The following is a 22,419-nucleotide window of genomic DNA, read 5'->3' as shown; positions in this document are numbered from 1 at the left end:
AATATTGCTAATCTTGTCTACCCATGATATTCGTAGAATTCTTCGATAACACTAACGCTCAAAAGCTTCCAATTTCTTAATCTCTAATTGCTTCAATGTCCAGGCCTCAGATCCGTAGAGCAAATTTATAAAAACGTAGCAGCGCAACAATCTTATCCTTAGATCCATTCTTAGGTGTCTACTACATAATAGATGTTTCATTTTCACAAATTTTGTCCTTACTATTTCTATACGGTTGGTAGATGGCGCGCAAAGAAGAAGAAAATATAAAGTGTAAAAAATGGTGTATTAAATTCTTTCATGTGTTTCTTTTTTTAATGAATAGAAAATAAATTGTTAGACCCTTAGTAAGTATATAACATTTTCTTATTTTGATTGCCAAAAAATTGTTAGAAAGAAAAAGTTTTAATGCGTCTGTTTCGCTCATCTAACGATCATATTTATAATCTTCTGTCGTTTAGTGACAACTCCCTGTAATCGATTACTTTTATTTTTGGGATGAAAGTTTCCAAAGAAAATTGTTCTTTTATTTATTACCCTGTAATCTGTTCTAAAGTAACTCTGAAGGACCGTTAATAGTTTTTGTTTCCGAATTCCGAAAGAACGTTTATGTTTGTTTCATCGACTTCGAGAAGGCATTCGACCGAGTACAACATGATACACTTTTCGATTGCCTGCAGGCAGCAGGACTTGACCACTACGATATAAGACTGCTGAAATACTTATATTACAATCAAGTAGCCTCTATCGAAATTGGAGACAGTCGTACTGAAAAACTGCCGATAAAACGTGGAGTACGACAAGGCTGTGTTTTATCACCCACCCTTTTTAATCTGTACTCTGAAGAAATCTTTAGGGAGGCTTTGGATGATAGACAAGAGGGAGTAAGGCTAGGCGGAGAAGTAATCAACAATATTAGATACGCTGACGATACAGCCATTCTTGCTGAAAATTTACAAGATCTTCAGACACTACTAAATCTAGTCAGTGAAGCAAGCTATCGGAGAGGCCTTAAAATCAACATTTCAAAAACAAAGTGGATGGCAGTTGGAAAGATTAATATAGATCAAGGTCAGCTTTCTCTTGATGGAGAGGAGTTAGAACGGCTAAATCATTTCAAGTACCTTGGCAGCTGGTTAAATGTAAATTGTGACTCTGATGAAGAGATAATAACTAGGATCGAAATATCACGGAAGGCTTTTATGACCTGGAAACCAGTTTTATGTAATAGAAACCTTTCGATGAATATTCTAAAGAAGGTGCTGAAATGTTATGTGTGGTCTATCCTATTGTATGGTTGTGAAACATGGACGTTAAAAACCACAATGCTAAACAAAATAGAAGCATTCGAATTGTGGTGCTATCGACGAATCCTAAAGATATCGTGGGTTTCGCACACTTCCAATGAAGATGTTCTTCAAATGATGAATTCGGAACGTCTGCTCATAAGCATCATAAAGAGGAGAAAAACAGAATACTTCGGCCATATAATTAGAGGACCTAAATACCATCTGCTTCGCCTTATAACACAAGGAAAAGTGGAGGGAAAGAGATGGATTGGTCGAAAGAAACTTTCATGGCTGCGTAATATTAGACAATGGTGTAGCTGCACAGTAGAAGAATTATTTCGCGCAGCAGCCGATAGAGAGAGATTTCAAGAAATTGTAAACATGATGACGGCCAACGTTTGAATACAGACATGGCACCTAAAGAAGAAGATTTCTATACGGCTTTTTAATCTCTGGTGTTTGTTCTGCATTTTGACTAACTAATGTTCCTAGACATTTGTATTTGTCTACGCTTGATGTCCAAAGTATTATGTAACAGAGATCTAAAATTGGCATTAAGCATCCGTCTACTTCGCTGCTACGTGTTCTCGGTCTTACTTTATGGTGTCAAGTCTTGGACTGTGAATGTGAGCATGTTATTTAGGGTAGCAGTGAATAAAATTAAGATAGCTATGATGGTAACCAACGTTCTGAAAGGACATGGTACATGAAGAAGAAGATGCCAAATTAGATCAATTTGTTCAAATTTATATAAATTTGGAACAAAAAATTTTTCTTCAATTTATTTACTTTTGACTGTAGTTTTGACGTTTGATTTCTGAAGAGCTATCGCCATTATTGGGTATCAGGGAAACCACGTATATAAATCTGTCTACTAACGTCTAAATTCGCCACTTGGTGTATATGTGCGATTATTATTTTTGTTTTTCCAGTATTAATCTGAAGAGATTACGGTGGGCAGGGCACGTGGTCCGCATGCATGAGAATAGAATCCCCAGAAAATTGCTGAATGCAAGAATGCAGGGAAGAAGACCTGTTGGAAGACCTAAAAGGAGATGGGAAGACGAAGTCGATGAGGATGCCAGAAACTTCCTGGGAACGCGTTCATGGAAAAGAACAACGGTAAATCGAAATGATTGGAGAAGCTTATTGAAGGAGGCCAAGGCTCGATTTGGGCTGTAGTGCCATTGGATGGATGGATGGAGTATTAATCTGAAGAGCTCTTGCTCCGAAGAACTCTTTGCTTATCCGGCTTAGTCGTTCGGTGATGGTAATCATTTCGACTTCATTCGTTGCTAGTATAAATTTGTCATCTGCGTATCGCAGGTTACTGATTTTGCTGCCTCCTGTAGTGATTCCTCCACCCCATTCGTCTAGCACTTTCCTCATTACATATTCAGAATATATGTTGTATAATAATGGTGATATTATACAGCCCTTTCTTTGTTTTTAACGCATTTGAATATATTCCTTATAAAAAGACTAAGTTTTCATTCTAATAGCATATAAAACAACGTAATGTTACTCTATATCCCACCAGACTGAAAACAATGGGAACCTTCTCTGGTTACACCTCCGAGGCTTCTACAAGCCATACGGATGCTGAGACTAAGGAAGATGAGGGAATTTTACAATTTATAATACACGTCCCATCTGCTCAGCGCGGTAAAGTTCCAACGAGAATGGTTCCCTTCGTACTCCAATCAGAGTAAACAAGTAAATAAAAAATGAATAACCATTTTCAATTTCGTTGCAAAACGAAATTACAGCCGCATCATATTCTAGTCTAATCAGATAGTGCAGCAAGCACCTCTACCGGTTTCGAAACTTATTAGTCTCTCATCAGGAGGCACATATGCTGCTCTCTCTGATCCAACCAAAACAAACCCCGGCGTGCAGTCACGGATTGCAACGAACGAAATGGCATAGATGCCTTGCGGCAACTGCTAGTAAAGGACTAAGTTTTCATTCTAATGGCATATAAATTATCGTAATGTTACTCTATATCCCACCAGACTGAAAACAATGGAAACCTTCTCTGGTTACACCTCCGAGGCTTCTACAAGCCATACGGATACTGAGACTAAGGAAGATGAGGGAATTTTACAATTTATAATACACGTCCCATCTGCTCAGCGCGGTAAAGTTCCAACGAGAATGGTTCCCTTCGTACTCCAATCAGAGTAAACAAGTAAATAAAAAATGAATAACCATTTTCAATTTCGTTGCAAAACGAAATTACAGCCGCATCATATTCTAGTCTAATCAGATAGTGCAGCAAGCACCTCTACCGGTTTCGAAACTTATTAGTCTCTCATCAGGAGGCACATATGCTGCTCTCTCTGATCCAACCAAAACAAACCCCGGCGTGCAGTCACGAATTGCAACGAACGAAATGGCATAGATGCCTTGCGGCAACTGCTAGTAAAGGACTAAGTTTTCATTCTAATGGCATATAAATTATCGTAATGTTACTCTATATCCCACCAGACTGAAAACAATGGGAACCTTCTACCCGTATGGCTTGCAAATTGTAGAAGCGTCGGAGGTGTAACCACTGTTTTCAGTCTGGTGGGATATAGAGTAACATTATGTTGTTTTATATGCCATTAGAATGAAAACTTAGTCTTTTGCTAGCAGTTGCCACTAGGGCATCTATGCCATTTAGTTCATTGCAATCCGTGACTGCACGCCGGGGTTTGTTTTGGTTGGATCAGAGAGAGCAGCATATGTGCCTCCTGATGAGAGACTAATAAGTTTCGAAACCGGCAGAGGTGCTTGCTGCACTTTCTGATTAGACTAGAATATGATGCGGCTTAAGTAAGCGACTCAAGTAAGAAAGTACTTACAACAACCAAATGTAAGAAAGAAGAATGGATGACGGAGGAAATTCTAGAGTTGATGAATGAAAGAAGAAAAAACAAAACAAATAATAAGACCCGCTATAAACCGCTTCAAAACCAAATAAGAAGTAAAATTAGGGAGGCTAAAGAAACCTACTTCTCTGAAAAATGTAAAGAAATAGAAGAACTTCAAAACAGATATGACAACTTCAACCTACATAAAAAGTCAAAGAACTAGCCGGAATAGGAAATAGAAGAACCTCAAATATATTGCTTGACAATAACGGAAATATTATAATGGAGACAGAACGAAAACTACGACGATGGAAAGAGTACATCGAGGAACTATTTCATGACCAGAGAGAAGCTAGTACATCCGTAGATAGCCAAACCGGAGACGTAGGCCCAGAGATAACCAAATCAGAGGTTAGTCAGGCAATAAACTCTATGAAGACTAATAAATCTGCTGGTCCAGATGAATTACCTAGCGAGCTGATAAAGTTGGTTAACGAGAAAAACCTGGACATAATAGTAGAACTGTTCAACGCTATCGATACTACGGGAATCATCCCTAGAGAAATGTTGACATCAGAATTTGTGTGTTTGCCAAAAAAAGTGAATGCCAAAGAATGCAGTGACTACCGAACCATAAGCTTAATGTCACATACCTTGAAAATTCTGCTGAAAATTATCCACGCCAGAATACACTCTAAACTGGAGCTGGATATTAGTGACACTCAATATGGGTTCCGCAATGGTATGGGCACCAGAGAGGCATTATTCTCCTTCAACGTGCTGACACAGAGATGTTTGGATGTTAACCGTTCTCTTTACGTCTGTTTTATAGACTATAATAAAGCGTTTGATAAAGTAAAACATGACCGACTCATGGAAATTCTAAAAACTAAAAACCTAGATGAAAGAGATTTAAGACTAATAACACATCTCTATTATAATCAGCGAACAATAGTAAGAATAGAAAAAGAAACATCTGAAGAAATGGAAATAAAGAGAGGAGTCAGGCAAGGCTGCATACTATCACCTCTATTATTTAACGCTTATTCTGAAGAAGTAATGCGAGAAACTCTGGAAAATGAAACAGTCCGCATAAGAGTAAATGGAGTCTTAGTTAACAACATCAGATATGCAGATGATACAGTAATAATAGCCGATAGATTACAAGACCTGCAAATACTCATGAGTAAAATAGTAAGGTGTAGTAGGGAGTACGGACTCTCTCTCAATATCAAAAAGACGAAGTTTATGAAAATTAGTAAAAACAACCATAATACTAACGAAATCTTGATAGTAGAGGGCCAGCAGATCGAAAGAGAAAAAAGTACACTTACCTAGGAACACTTATAACCGAAAATAATGACTACTCTGCAGAAATTAAAGTCAGAATCGAGAAAGCACGTTCTAATTTTATGAATATGAAAAAGGTCCTATGTAGCAAAGATTTAACATTAGCTCTTAAAGTACGCCTAACAAAATGTTACGTATATAGTGTACTATACTATGGACTTTAATCATGGACGTTAAATGTAGAGACAATGAGACGACTTAACGCCTTTGAAATGTGGACCTATAGAAGAATTATGAGGGTTTCCTGGGTAGATAGAACTACGAACAATGAAGTACTGAGAAGAATAGGTAAAGAGAAGGAAGTTGAACTTACAATTAAAGAAAGAAAACTACAGTATCTTGGACATGTGATGCGGGGCGAGAAGTGTGGCATCCTGCGACTCATAATGCAGGGAAAGATAGATGGCAGAAGAAGCATCGGCAGAAGACGAATTTCATGGCTGAAGAACCTCAGATAATGGTTTGGATGCAGCTCAAAACAACTATTTAAAGCTACTGCCGCAAAAATTAAAATAGCTATGATGATTGCCAACCTCCGTAGCGGGGATGGCACCTGAAGAAGAAGAAGATGATGCGGCTGTATTTTCGTTTTGCAACGAAATTGAAAATGGTTATTTATTTTTGATTTACATGTTTACTCTGATTGGAGTACGAAGAGGACCATTATCGTTGAAACTTTACCACGCTGAGCAGATGGGACGTGAATTATAAATTGTAAAATTCTCTCATCTTCCTTAGTCTCAGCATCCGTATGGCTTGCAAATTGTAGAAGCCTCGGAGGTGTAACCAGAGAAGGTTCCCATTGTTTTCAGTCTGGTGGGATATAGAGTAACATTACGTTGTTTTATATGCCATTAGAATAAAAACTTAGACTTTTGCTAGTAGTTGCCGCTAGGGCATCTATGCCATTTCGTTCGTTGCAATCCGTGACTGCACGACAGGGTTTGTTTTGGTTGGATCAGAGAGAGCAGCATATGTGCCTCCTGATGAAAGACTAATAAGTTTCGAAACCGGCAGAGGTGCTTGCTGTACTCTCTGATTGGACTAGAATATGATGCGGCTGTATTTCGTTTTGCAACGAAATTGAAGATGGTTATTCATTTTTGATATTCCTTATACTTTAACTTTGGCTGAGTTTTGGTAATACAGATTTCTTACTAGGTAAGAAATCTGGGTGGATAGGTACTCCCATATTTCCCATTTTACTCCACAGAAAATTCCATTTTACCGAGTGAAAATGTATTCCTACGCATTTTCTCTTATCTATCTGGTGTTCCATATCTGCTCAGGCTTCTTTTTCCTGATACGACTTCGCATTTTTCTTCAGCTCTTTCTGGAAATAGAAAGATCTTTAGCTCTTCATTGATTATATATGTAGTAGGGTTTTGCTAGTATGAGGAATAAGGACAATCTGGACAAACTGTGATAATACATATCATGATGCACATATCATTAGGTATATCTACGTCAGTCTCGTCCAGTTTCTTCACTGGTATGTCATCTATCCCTATGGTTTTTTGTTTCTTAGTCGGTTAGCCTTTCGTTCTACTTCAAAGGATTGAATATTAGATTCACCAAGTTTTGTCAAAAACAAATTTAGCCCAGTAAATGAACGGGAAATACGGCGATACCGTGTAATTTTTAGGGGCAGCTCCGAATTGTATGAAAATTTGGATTTAGGTTCTACTTACCCTCCACTTCAAAGTTGAAATTGTGCCGTTGGTTGCTTTTACTTGGGGGGGTTAAAGTCACCCCTTCTCGGGGGTGAAAAAACATAGGTTCAAGATCAGACCGGAAATGGATTAATTGATTGCTTTTAAGCATTTTTTGTTCTATAGAGTTTTTTATGTTAGTCAATACTCTTCGAGTTATTTGCGATTGAAAATGTTTATTTTTCGACAAAATAACTACGTTTTCAGACGGTTTTTTGCAAATAACTCAAAAAGTAAATATCTAATCGAAAAAATATTCTTAGCAAAAGTGTAGCTTATAAAAAGCCGAAAAAAATGGTGTATCAGTAAAGTCTATCAATCGAGTAAAAACAAAGTTGTAGCTCATGAAAAATACGTTCTTATTCGTCTAATTCCAAATCGAATATTTCAAGGTGAAATCACCGAAAAATTAAGCACTTTTCGGGCAAAATCCATTTAAACTTTTTTAAAGTGTTTATAAAAAGCTTTATTTTAATTGTTCATAAAAGTGTCTAGCATTGAAAATAAGCAAGTTACGCTCGAAATAAAGTTGGCCATCTTTTTTCTTGGTAAAAAAATCATGAAAATCTCCCCGTGTTTAGCTCCCCAAATGAAATTAATCGCTACCGCTTTACAAACAATTTACTTACTTATCCATCTTTTATATGATCTGTCAGTCTCGCCGGTTTAAAGTGCTTATTTTTGAAAGGGTTATTAGTTGAAAAAGCTTGAACGGGTCACTATTCACGAGTGTATGCAAATTTTGCCATATCTTAACCAATTTTTGTCTTACGGAGAAACAAAATGAAACTAGTATATTCATAATAGCAAAACCTACATTTTTTTACTCCTTAAGATTTTTCTTATCACTAATACTTTTTAAGTTATTTTGAAAAAATGAAATTTTTCAAAAAATTTTAGAAAATTTTTTTTACTATATAACCGAAGTATTTCAAACATAAGCACTTTGAATCAATCAAACTTACAGATCATATAAACAATACACATACAGTTAAAATAAATGGTAAAGCGGTAACGATTAATTTTATTTAGGGTGTTAAATAGAAGGAGGTTTTCACAATTTTTTTACCACAAAAAGGGGCCAACTATTTTTTTTTTCAGTGTAACTCGTTTATTTTTGACGATAGAAATTTTTGTAAAAAACAATTATAAAGCTTTTTTTTAGATACTTTAAAAATATAAATAAGCTTTTCCCGAAAAGTGCTTAATTTTTCGGTCATTTCGCGTTGAATTATTCCATTTGGAATTAGACGAATAAGAACGTATTTTTATGAGCTACAACTTTGCTTTTACTTAATTAATGGACTTCACTAATACACCATTTTTTTCGTTTTTTTATAAGCTTCACTTTTGATAAGAATATTTTTTTGATAAAATATTTACTTTTTGAGTTATTGGCGAAAAACGGTCTGAAAACGTAGTTTTTTTGTCGAAAAATCAATATTTTCAATCGCGAATAACTCAAAAAGTATTAATTTACGTAAAAAACTTTATAGAACGAAAGTTGCTTATAATCTGTCAATTTATCCATTTCCGGGCTTATTTTAAACACGCGTTTTTATCCCCCGAGAAGGGGTGACTGTCACCCCCAAGTAAAAGCAACCAACGGCACAAATTCATCTTTGAAGTGGAGTGTAAGTAGAACCTAAATCCAAATTTTTATGCAATTCGGAGTTGCCCCTGAAAATTACGCTCCAAAACGGTCATTTATTGGGCTAATTAAGTAAAATCATTTTTTATATAAAATTGAACTATTTTTAATATTATACTTTCCCAATATTTCACGTTTATTTCATGTTATGAAAATTAAAATATTGTGCAATATTTTCAATGATCTTGGTCCCCCAAATTAATAAATTAATCATGATGTTTTGAAAGAATTCTGATTTAACCTTATACTATATTTTCTTCATTTGTGTAAAAGCCTGTTGATATTGCGTAAATTCAGGGAGTGCGAGCGAAGAAAAAATGTTTATCTTCGTATATACATAACATTAATCTATAAATCATTTTCGTTGCCCCCCTTCCAGTTCTAATTGGTACACCTGCAGCTTATAGTACCTAAGTTATTATTGTTGGAAAATGGTACCATTGTGCGTTCAGTGACTGTAAAGTGGTGGTATATCGTGTTTAGGATTTGAAGAACGCTCAGTTTTGATTTTGAGTGGGGATTATCCACATATTTGAATACGAGTATTTTGGCGTAAGTATTTTTTACTTATTGTTTCCTGATAAAAAATAATATAAAATATTCTGAATTCATATATAATAGTTTTTAAAATATTACAAAATTTTTGATAACAGATGGGAAAAATTTTAATGTATGTAAAAGTGGTACTAAAAATAATAAATAACTGTTTGAATGAATGAATAAAATATTTGATACATATTTTAAACTGTTAAAATAAAAAATGCAGGCGATAGAGATAGGTAGTTAATACTTTTTTCTTTTTCATTTATATCTGATAAAATTAAATCAATTCGTGAAAATTTATATAAATCTTAAGCAAAATATTCATCTTCGATTATTAAGATTTTTTTCATTTCTCATAAAATGGCTGAAAAATTTAAATTTTCTTTTTGATGGTCTTAATAACTTATGTTAAGTTTGTGAGTTTACTTGGTTAGGTACATACACTGTCATTAGTGTATTCGACATTTCGTTTTTAATATTCTCTTATATGTTCATGTTTCCAGTTTCTTACACATGTCTCATTTCATCTTCTTGTTTACGTGCCATCTCCGCGACGGAGGTTGGCAATCAGCATGGCTATTCTGATCTTAGATGCTGCTGCTCTGAATAGTTCGGTTGATTTGCATCCGTACCATTCTCTCAAGTTACGCAACCATGAGATTCTTCTTCTTCCTATACTTCTCTTGCGCTGGATTTTCCCCCGTATAATTAATTGAAGTATGTTGTATCTCTCATTACGCATAACATGCCCCAGGTATTGCAGCTTTCGTGTCTTGATGGTTTCCAATATTTCCAGTCTTTTGTTGACTCTTCTCATGATTTCGTTGTTTGTTACATGCTCGGTCCATGATATCTTCAGGATTCTTCTATACACCCACAGTTCAAATGCTTCCAACTTTTTAGTAGTCGACGCGGTAAGTGTCCATGCTTCTATCCCGTAAAGCAGAGTCGAGAAAATATAACACCTTTCCAGCCTAACTATCAAGTCTAATTTCAGTTCTCTTGCACAAAGTACCTTTCTCATTTTATTGAAGTTTGTTCTTGCTTTCTCTATTCGAACTTTGATTTCTTTGGAGTAATCGTTTGTGTGATTAATTATTGTGCCAAGATAGTTGTAGTTTTCAACTTGTTCTAAAGTTTTACCTTTAATTGTCAGGCTTTCATCACTATTTTGGGTCTTTGATATCCTCATAAATTTAGTTTTCTTGATGTTTATTGATAATCTATATTCTTAGTTATTAGTCTCATTTAAATAATACTACATAGAAACAAAAGATGTCGTAATATACATGCTCGGATTGAAATATTCATAATTTGTTTTTTATAATTTAGTTACTTACTCAGTCATCCGGTGCTTTTCGCAAAATATTCTGTATGCCGTTTACCCCATCCTTTTTTAAGTTGCTGTTTTCATTTGTCCCTTACACTATAATCTAGGAAGTTCTGTCCTCCTCCTTCTATTTAGTTTCGTCCCCCAAGTTCCTAGCGCTATTTTGGCTCGTCCATCCTTCGCATATGTCCATACCAGAGTAATTTTCGTTTTTATATTTCGTAATTTATTATCTCCTTCACTTTTATTAGTTCTCCAAACCGTTCATTTAGCACTTTGCCCATTGATGTTGATCTGCAGATTCTTCTTCACATCATTTCCATTGCACTTATAATATTTTCCACAGGGTGACATCGATAATTCCATTATGGTACAGAATATTCAAAAAAGATATTTACAAAAAATGTAGGCAATCATAATCTTCAGGCTTGGATAATATGCCGAATTCTACAGGGTGAATAACAACAACGTAGTATAGCAAACATGCAATTTTTAAAGTAGAACACCCTGTATATTTTCTCTGTTCCTACAATTTGTGGTTTGACGGTACTATACAAGGTAATTAACGACTTATCACAATTTTTATTTCGAAATTGCTATGAATTGAAGACTCTGTATTTAAAGAAGGAATAAATAAATAAGTATTCATTTTAAGTAATGATATAAACAATGTTCTAGTTTTTAAATTAAATTTAACAGAAATCATTCACAATTATTTGTATACAGGGTCAACTACAAAAGAAAATTATGATCTTCTCATATTTTTGAACTTGATAATCCTCTATTTTATTTTTCAAAAAGATTGCATTCATGATACTCTTTCATTTTTATCAAGCATATAAATATAAATATAAATATAAATATAATAATAAAGCTGTAATGTAGGATAATATTTTTATTATTTCTTAACTTTAAGAATAAAGTGAAGATTTGTAGGTGAGAATTGATTATACCAAAGACTTCTAATTGGTATATAAATATCAAAATTCTGTCATACAAAATTGTATAAAAATTGATTACGTATCATCAACTAATTTATGAAAAAACGGTTCTAATGGATATAGTCCAGTCGTCATAGATTTGATCTCCAAAAACGAGACGAACAAGCTAAATTTATTCGTTTTCCAGCAGTGGAAGTATACGGATGTATGTTTTGATTTGTTTTCTTGTGTTTACAATTTTGTTATTTGTTTTGATTTATGTGTTGTGAATACTAGCTGTAAGTGTTTCAATTTTTATTACCATCATCACATCGACCTAGTTAATTTTTGCACATCTAACCTTGAAAATGACGTATACTTGTGAACATTGTCTTACACAATATTCTGACTCGGATAAATATAACCAGTTAAGATGTAATGGAGATTTCCAAAGAAACTTCTGTATGAAATATACAGGATTAAACAAGACCATCACTAAAGCCCTATTGGACCAAAAGTTTTCTCATCTTAGATTCTTTTTTACCGTATGTGGCTCTCCAAGCTTAAGATATTTAAATGACAAAATTACAAATTTATCAAAAAATCAAATACCTTTAGAGAACTTTGAGGCCTTAATTCAAGTTTCTAAAAAACTAAATGACAATTTGCCTGTTTTCATCGAGACTTATGACCTATTAACTAAAAATAACGGCAAACTGGACTATCTTACAAAAAAAATTGACGAGATCCACAAACTAAACAACCTGCTGAATCCTGAAAAGGTTTTAAAATCTGTAAGGCAGATGGAACACGACATTTTCAATATATCGTCAGTTTTTTTGAAATCCAAGACAAAAATTCAACTGAGATTAAATTGGGATTAGAAAGGCTTTCTTCAAATATCGGTGAAATTTCAAATCAAATGAGCAGTCTTACAAAAAATATATCTACTATACCAACTAAAAAAGAGAGATTGAAGAAAAATACATCTTATGACACCGCAAGTACCCAAACTGAAGAGTCCCGACATCTCGAACCGAGTCCAGAGCAAAAGCCAAAAATTACAGAAGATAAATGTCACTTTGTAGTTATTAGTAACTTGACCCCAACGTACACCCCTATACAAGTTGTTCACTATATTAAAGAGAAGCTAGGCATTAAGGAATATATTAGATGCTACGCACTCCTTAAAGATGCCGACACAACAACTGGCTATTCGTTCAAAATAGGTATAAAATCTAAAACATCTATCAACTTATTATTTAATAAGGAAATTTGGCCACCTGGTGTTAACATTAAATGGTCTATAGAATCTTCCTATTCTGAACCAACGCTTTCATCTGAGTCACATAAGAATCCGAAGAATCTCAGAAGTCCTGTTACCTTGGAAAATCCAATTACCAATTCTCGCAAGAACAAAGATGAACTAGAAAACACAAACATACGTACCGACAAGCAGGCCATCGAAGTTTGTAAATCTAAGAATCCGTTCCATTCGCCTATAAACTTCATTAAGAAGAATACTTTAGAACCTTCGATAAATCTGGATCCTTTGACCCCACCAAGAGTTAGATTAACCAATAACTCGAATAGTCGCTATCTTCTAGCCAGATTAAGGGAATCGAATATCTTAAAAGCCATTAAACTTCATCTTGCTTATCTACACGACCAACCATCTTCAGTGTTTTACGATGGATTTACCAACACAAGCGTTAAACTCTTTTTGGCTTCCGAGGGACTTCCCATTAAGACTGAAGATCTACGACGAATTCTGCTGAAATTTAACAATGCCTATGGGATTGATCCAGATGAGGTGGAAGCTGATCTTGATGCCTATAGGTCCTTTCTTACCTCTGAAAGAATTATACACCTGCAAAAATCAAGGGAATGTCACCGAAATTACTATTCCGCTGCCTCTCCAAAACGAAATATTTAAACATCACGACGTGTTCTGAGGGACTAGAATCCTCAAATTGTTTTAATGATAATAACTTTAGCATGGTTCTGATTAATATTCGTTCTATAAGATACAAAACTGATGAATTGTTTTTGTTCCTAGAGAAATTAGGATTTCCCCCGGTAGTTGCGGTTACAGAGCACTGGCTTGAAGTTAACGAGCCTTTTTTGTAGATAAATACACCACAATTGCTAGGTATGATCGTCCAAGCTCAGCTTATGGGGGGACACTAATTCTGTCTACGAGTAATGATTTTTCTTTGGTAACAAAATATGACTTTTTGTTAAGTGAAGCCTTCTTTGAGTTTTCCTTAGTTTACAATAAGAATCTTAATCTTTATATTATTTGCATTTATAGATCACCTGACTTTTCCGTGGAACTATTTTTTCAGAACCTGCTAAATTTGTTAGATGACCTGCCCCATAAAAGTAGAAAAATTTTATGCGGGGACTTTAACATTGATTATGCTGCTGCTTGTGCTACACAAATATCCTTGGTCAACATATTTGAATCGTATGGTCTAACAATGCACGTTGATTCTCCTACAAGGATTACAAAAACTTCATCTACCATAATTGATTATACTGTCTCAGATTTCTCACCCCTTGATGTCCACTCTACAATTATTAATGCTGGATTATCTGATCATAAAGCAGTTTATTCGAAGTTTAATATCTTCAGCAAACCGTCCTCGAAAACCCGACGTTTAGGCAGGATTTTTTCCACCCGGAACTTACGTAAATTCCAAAATTTATGCTTAACCTCTGAGTGGCGCTTTCCTGCTATGGACGTGGATAATAATTTCAGTGATTTTTTAGATAAGCTTGTCTGTATCTTCAATAATGCATTTCCTTTAATTGCAATTAAGCCAAAACGTCGCAAACCCTGGACTACTAAAGGTATCGAATATCTTCCAAGAACATGCGTTCTCTTCTCTATATCAAGAAATTTACTACCAACGTCTCTATCACTGAATATATCACCAAGTACAGGGCAACCTATCTTAAAATTATAAAATCAGCTAAAAAAGTCTACTACCAAAACCGTCTGGGAAGCTCTAAAAGTGTTGCAAAAGAAACTTGGTCCATAATAAACGATCTTTGAAATAAAACCCACACTGCTCAAACAGTTTCCCTTCCAGACCCTGAAAATCTAAATGAATACTTTCTTAATGTGAGTAAAAATATTACATCAACTATTTTGCCACAACAAGATCCCATTTCCTATCTCCCTAATTCAAGAAAGGTCTCGAATTCATTCTTTATAAAACCAGTCAATAAATCTGAACTGATCCAAACAATCAATAGTATCAAAAGCAAATCTTCCTGTAATACTGATGGTCTATCGATAAAATTTTTTTCTAATCTTCCAGAAAATGTGTTAGAAGTCCTCATCTCACTAATTAATGATTCTTTTGAGAAAGGTAAATTTCCAGAGTGCCTGAAGACAGCCATCATTATTCCTCTTCATAAGGGTGGTGAAATATCTAATACCTGCAATTATAGACCTATTGCGCTACTACCGGTACTCTCCAAAATTATTGAGAGACTCATAAAAGCCCGACTTATGTCCTTTATAGTTGAAAACAACATTTTATCACAAAATCAGTTCGGCTTTTTAAATAATAAATGCACCACTGATGCCATGTTTTCTGTACTACATGAGGCTTATCAAGCACTGAACAATAATCTTCATACTGCCACCATTTTTTGTGACTACGCCAAAGCTTTTGATTGTGTAAGTAAATCATAACATATTGATAAAAAAACTAAATTTCTATGGAATTCGAGGTATTTCTTTAGATTCTAGCCACTGGTGAGAACTGTCGTTCTCTGTGGATATAAAATATTGAAATTAAAATCAATTATACCCTCAAGTTTTCTTAACATTTTGATTTTTGATTAATTCGCTTATGTTGGACAATATAAAAGTTAGGTTCTTTAACAACTAGCAATTTTTTTCATCACGATATCCTCATTAGGTACTTTAACAACTAGCAATTATTTTCATCATGATATCCTCATTTTTTGTTTAGTTTAATAAACAAGCCTAATTGATAAGAGGAAATTAAGAATTTAATAAATTTCAAATTGTTAACAATCAAAAGTGTCTGGTTTCTTGTGAAAATTAGTAGATTTATAATTTAAAGTTTCAATAATTAAGACCGATCTAAATCTAGATATCATGAATTCCGCCATGGTCACCATAGCAAACGAAGTTTTGAAACCAGAAAAAGACCCAATAAAGAAAAAGGATTGGATGACCGATAAAATACTAGACCTTATTCAACAAAGAAGAAATTGGAAAAACAAAGACGAGATTCGGTATAGAGAGATATATCGACAAATAAGATACGAGGTTAAGCGAGCAAAAGAGGACTGGATGGAACAAAGATGTCGTGAAATGGAAGAACTACAAAGAAAACATGACGAGTTTAATATACATAAAAAGCTTAAAGAAATTACCTACACTCAGAGAAAAAGAACTCCTCACTTTATGAGAAACTCCAAAGGTAACATAATTCTCGACTTGGATGAAAAAAAGGAAGAATGGACTAACTATATAAAAGAGCTCTTCCTGGATACGAGGCCACCACTTAACACCACAAAGTATACGAATACTGGTCCTAGTATTTTAAAAGCGGAAGTAGAGAAAGCCATCAAACAGAGCAAAAATGGGAAATCTCCAGGCCCTGACCAAATACCATCAGACTGGCTCAAACTTCTGGATGACGATAATGTCTCACAATTAACAAACATTTATAACCATATATACGAGACTGGAATGATGCCACAGATATGGTTGGAGTCTACATTGATTTCACTCCCAAAAAAACCTAATACATCATCATGTAAAGACTTTAGACTAATTAGTCTCATGAGCCACTCTCTCAAGCTACTTCTTAAGATAATTCTTAATAGAATCAAGCAGAAATGTGAAGAGACAATGGGAAACAAACAATTCAGTTTCAGAGAAGGATTGGAAACAAGGGAAGCTTTGTTCTCAATGTTAACATTACTTCAACGATCATGGGAAGTACAGAAACCAATTTACGTCTGCTTTATAGATTTTGAGAAGGCGTTTGATAGAGTTCAACATGATAGGTTGTTTGAAACTAGAAATGATTGGAATAGATGATAAAGATCTGAGACTTTTACAACATCTATATTGGAATCAAGAAGCTTCTATTCTGGTAGACGGCAAAGAAACAGACAAAATTTGCATTCAAAGAGGTGTCAGACAGGGTTGTGTGTTATCCCCAACTTTGTTTAACGTATACTCAGAAATAATTTTTAATGAAGCCTTGGAAGGACAATGTGGAGTTTGAATCGGGGGAGAAACTATTAACAACATCAGATATGCAGACGACACCGCGATCATGGCTGAAAATATCGAAGATCTTCAATTCCTTATTGATCGAGTAACTAGAGAATGCTCCAATAACGGACTTAACATAAATGCAACAAAGACAAAGTTACTTGTGGTTAGTAAACAAGACGTCGGCCCTATGCAACTAATTGTCAGTGATGAATCAATAACAAAAGTTAACCATTTTAAATACCTAGGATGTTGGATAAACGAGACACTAAATCCGGATGAAGAAATTAAAACTCGTATAGAAATTGCAAGAGGAGCATTTATGAAACTTAGATCTATTCTGAGCAACTCTCAGCTGAATTTACAACTAAGAATCAAGTTCCTAAAATGTTATGTATATCCTGTATTACTATATGGATGTGAAACCTGGATCATGAAGGTTAACATGATGAACAAATTAGAAGCCTTTGAGATGTGGTCGTATCGTAGAATGCTCAGAATATCTTGGGTTCAACGCATTTCAAACAAAGAAGTCTTAAACAGAGTAGGTCAAGGCGAAGGTGACTTAATAAAGATGATAAAAAAGAGAAAACTTGAATATCTGGGGCATATAATGAGAGGTAGCAGATACAGGATGCTGCAGTTAATACTCAATGGAAAGATCGACGGAAAAAGAGGAATTGGTCGAAAGAAATATTCATGGCTCCGAAACCTTGGTCAATGGACTGGCTTATCAGCAGATCAATTGTTACATGCCGCACAAGATCGAGAACGATATCGGCAACTTGTTATGGAAGCTACCCACGCCTAAAAATTTGGGCACGGTACTTAAAGAAGAAGAAGATATTTTTTTTGTTGTTTGGTGGAAATGGAACGCGCTACAAGGAATTTTACCCGCGGCGAGTGTGTTCAAGCAGTGAACTTACATAGCGAAGGACTTAGCTACCATGATATCGGCTCCTTATATTGGTAACAATTTTTTGCTAATGCACGATAATGCAAAACCTCACGTTCACGAACTGTAACCGAATATTTACAACAGGTAAATCTTCGGACTTTGAATTGGCCACCGCATAGTCCAGATAAAAAAAATTTTTGCTAAAATTATTACAAAACAATAGTTATGAACAAAATCTAGGCTTGCATATGCATATGCTCTTTATCGATTTTAAACAGGCTTACGACTCCATCTCACGAAACGGGCTATACGAAGCAATGAGAGCACTATAGTCCATTCTTTAACGGTAAAATATTGCAAAACCTCTAAATTTTAAAGAACCGCTTGGATTGACATGAAATTTGGCATACACACAGCTAACAAGTCAAAGAAAAAAAGTGATATTGTGCCGATATGTGCTTTTGCCCTGGGGGTGGTTTTCACCCCCTCTTGGGGGTTAAAAAATATTCGTCCAAACAAAATCAGGAAATGGGTAAACTGGCTAATTTTAAGTAACTTTTGTTCAATAGAGTTTTTTCACTAAGTCAATACTTTTCGAGTTATTTGGCAGTGAATATGTTCATTTTTTCAACAAAATAACCACGCTTTTAGACGGTTTTTCGCAAATAACTCAAATAGTAAGTATTTTGTCGAAAAAGCATTCTTAACAGAAATATAGTCTATAAAAGATTTAAAGAAAAGTGTATATATCACGTCTTTTTATTTAGTAGAAGCAGAGTTATAGCTAATGAAAAATAGGTTCATATTTGTCAAATTCCAAATGGAATACTTTAACGTGAAATAACCAAAAATGAAGCACATTTCGGGGAAAACTCATTACAACTTATTTAAAGTGTTTAAAAAAGCTTCATTTTTGTTTTATAAAAAAAATTTCTAGCATCAAAATTAAACAAGTTACGCTCAAAATAAAGTTAGTCCCTTTTGGTTTTGGTAAAAAAATCGAGAAAATCACCCCCTAATTAGTATCTTAAATGAACTTAATCGTAACGACTTCACAAGTTTCTTGACTCGTGTATATATTGTTTATATGATCTGTAAGTTTCATCGGTTCAAAGTCCTTATTATTGAAAGTGCTGTAGTTAAAAGGGGTTGAACGAATCACTGATCACGAATGTATGCAAATTTAGAAACACCAAATCTTGATCAATTTTTGTCTAACAGAAAAACAAAAAATACATGATATTGAGAAAAGCAAATCTGACTTTTTTTGTTTTTCGAGATTTTTGGTATCTCTAACAATTTTTAAGTTATTTTGAAAAAAAAAGCATATTTTTCAAAATTTAAATTTTTAAAAATTTTACTTTGAAACCAAATTTTTTCAAAAATACCTAAGCACTTTGAATCGATGAAACTTACAGATCATATAAACACAATATAAGTAAAATAATTTGTGGAGCGGCAACGATTAATTTCATTTAAGTTGCTAATTAGGGGGTGGTCTTCCCGATTTTTTTTTTTGCAAAAACAAAAGGGACCAACTTTATCTTGAGCGTAACTTGCTTAAATTTAATGCTAGAAACTTTTCGTAAAAACAGAAATAAAGCTTTTTTTAAATACTTTAAAAAAGTTATATTGGGTTTTCCCCAAAAAGTACTTAATTTTTTGGATATTTCACGTCGAAATATTCTATTTGAAATTTGGTGAATATGAATCTATTTTTCATTGGCTATAACTCTGGTTCTACGAGATCCAGAGACCTAACGCGTACACCATTTTTTTTTACTTTTTTATAGGCTATATTTTTGCTACGAACGTTTTTTTCGACAAAATACTTACTTTTTGAGTTATTTGCGAAAAACCGTCTAAAAATGTGGTAATTTTGTTGAAAAATGAACATATTCACTCGCAAATAACTCGAAAAGTGTTGACTTGGCGAAAAAGCTCTATAGAACAAAAGTTACTTAAAATTAGTCAGTTTACCCATTTCCGGACTTGTTTTGGACATATATTTTTTCACCCCCAAGAGGGGGTGAAAGTCACCCCCTGGGCAAAAGCACACATCTGCACAATATCACTTTTTTTCTTTGACATGTAAGCTATGCGTATGCCAAATTTCATGTTAATCCAAGCGGTTCTTTAAAATTTAGAGCAAAAACCGTGAAAGAATGGACTACTACTAGGAATATCAGGTTAAAATGACGTTAGCCAACACAGTCCATAAAGTCATGATAGAAGGCAGTTTTTTAAATCAGTTTAACGTCAACAGAGGATTAAAACAAGGGGACCCACTGTCAACAGACTTATTCAATATAGTACTGGAAAAGATAATTAGAGGAGCCAATAAGTGGTTTGATGCCGTCCTGACTGACCTAGAAGAAATGGGTACAAGAGACTGGAGAGGACAAGTACAGGACCGCAAAAAGTGGAAGAAATTAGTCAAGACTATCGAAGCCAAGGGCCTCTAAGGCCTGTATTGCTGTTAATATATAGTCCAGATCAAACCGGATCGAACATTTGTGGGACATAATTCGTAGAAAACTACTATAGCGTTTGCCGTCTTCTAGAACCCTACAAGAGGTAGAAACAGTAGCTCTCGAGATTTGGAATGATATTCTTCTTCTTCTTTAGGTTCCGTGTCTGTGTTCAGACGTTGGCCGTCATCATGTTTACAATTTCTTGAAATCTCTCTCTATCGGCTGCTGCGCGAAATAATTCTTCTACTGTGCAGCCACACCATTGTCTAATATTACGCAGCCATGAAAGTTTCTTTCCACCAATCCCACCTCTTTCCCTCCACTTTTCCTTGTATTATAAGGCGAAACAGATGGTATTTAGGTCCTCTAATTATATGGCCGAAGTATTCTGTTTTTCTCCTCTTTATGATGCTTATGAGCAGACGTTCCGAATTCATCATTTGAAGAACATCTTCATTGGAAGTGTGCGAAACCCACGATATCTTTAGGATTCGTCGATAGCACCACAATTCGAATACTTCTATTTTGTTTAGCATTGTGGTTTTTAACGTCCATGTCTCACAACCATACAATAGGATAGACCACACATAACATTTCAGCACCTTCTTTCGAATATTCATCGACAGGTTTCTGTTACATAAAACTGGTTTCCAGGTCATAAAAGCCTTCCGTGATATTTCGATCCTAGTTATTATCTCTTCATCAGAGTCACAATTTACATTTAACCAGCTGCTAAGGTACTTGAAATGATTTACCCGTTCTAACTCCTCTCCATCAAGAGAAAGCTGACCTTGATCTATATTAATCTTTCCAACTGCCATCCACTTTGCCTTTGAAATGTTGATTTTAAGGCCTCTCCGATAACTTGCTTCACTGACTAGATTTAGTAGTGTCTGAAGATCTTGTAAATTTTCAGCAAGAATGGCTGTATCGTCAGCGTATCTAATATTGTTGATTACTTCTCCGCCTAGCCTTACTCCCTCTTGTCTGTCATCCAAAGCCTCCCTAAAGATTTCTTCAGTTCAGAGTACAGATTAAAAAGGGTGGGTGATAAAACACAACCTTGTCGTACTCCACGTTTTATCGGCAGCTTTTTAGTACTGAAATGGAATGATATTGATTAAGACTAAATAGCAAACCTCATTTGTAATATAAAAGTACGTATTTCTTTTATTATCGAACATAAGCGAATGAATCAAAAAACAAAATGTTAAGAAAGGGTAAGGCTACAATTGAGTTTAAATTTAAATATTTTATAAATGCTAGAATATTCCACAGGATGTTCCTAACTTTGAGAAAAAAAAACACAGTTCGCTTGGTACACCTGCACCTGATATACAATGACATTTACCTGTCTAACAACAACTTTATTACAGCGATATTCTTAATTATGCTATAAAAAATCGGTCAACAGGTTTAGGAAATTCGTGACATCAAAAATGTCCCAATGTTAAGATGGTCCAAATTTATTAAAAAAAATGTCTTTTGTTTTTTGTGGTTCCAAAATTGACATTCTCAGCAAAATTCATCTTGTTCGTATGATTTTTAGAGATTCAGTGACATTTGCGTCTTTGATGACTGGACTAATAGTGCTTTAAAAGATTGTATTGGTGTGAAATTTTTTTTTATTTTAGTAGTTTTAAATTCGATAGCGTTACAAGATATTTGTAAACTTACGATTACTGCATTATAGGTCATGTGTGTCTCGTAGTGAACCCATGACATAGAGCGTCACGACCCATATATGTGTCGTAAAGATTAAGACATTTGGGATGCCTGTTTCGAAAATAAAAGATATTTTATTTGTGTTCAAATTTCTTTTTAATATGTCCAAAAACTCGGGTGTTCGATATACAGGGTGATAATTTTAAGACAATTTAACCCAATTCACCTAGTCCGAAAATGCTTCCTAAGGGAACAAGAGCTCTTTGGAGATGGCGCCTTGTAATTAATTTTTTTAAAATCTCCAGAACGCTTCTAGAAAAACGAAAACTGGTACGTTTATTTATTTTCCAGAGATAAATCGACTTCATCAATTGCAAATTTATAGTACCGGTCATAGGCGTCCGTTTTGGGTAGCGCAACGGTTATTTTTTCGCATAACTTTTTTGTCCTTAAC

General features: G+C 34.6%; 1 protein-coding gene across 3 annotated transcripts in view; it reads left to right on the top strand.

Moving 5' to 3' along the window:
• LOC126879480 (putative fatty acyl-CoA reductase CG5065) overlaps window positions 1-22,419 on the top strand; it is a 154,805-nt gene that overhangs the window by 3,345 nt on the left and 129,041 nt on the right. Inside the window, exon 1 of one of the 3 annotated variants that reach the window (XM_050642513.1) lies at window positions 9,269-9,412. The exons of 1 other annotated variant lie outside the window; for it this stretch is intronic. The gene's annotated coding sequence lies outside the window, so the exon portion shown is untranslated. Of the gene's footprint in view, window positions 1-9,268; window positions 9,413-11,933; window positions 11,953-22,419 lie in introns of those variants that run through there. One more of the 3 variants, XM_050642515.1, reaches the window with a different exon arrangement.

Source organism: Diabrotica virgifera, chromosome 2 (genome assembly GCF_917563875.1).
Source record: "Diabrotica virgifera virgifera chromosome 2, PGI_DIABVI_V3a".
Classification (NCBI taxonomy): Eukaryota; Metazoa; Arthropoda; class Insecta; order Coleoptera; family Chrysomelidae; genus Diabrotica; species Diabrotica virgifera.
The sequence above is the reverse complement of the archived record's forward strand: the minus strand, read 5'-3'. Positions and strand labels throughout refer to the sequence as shown.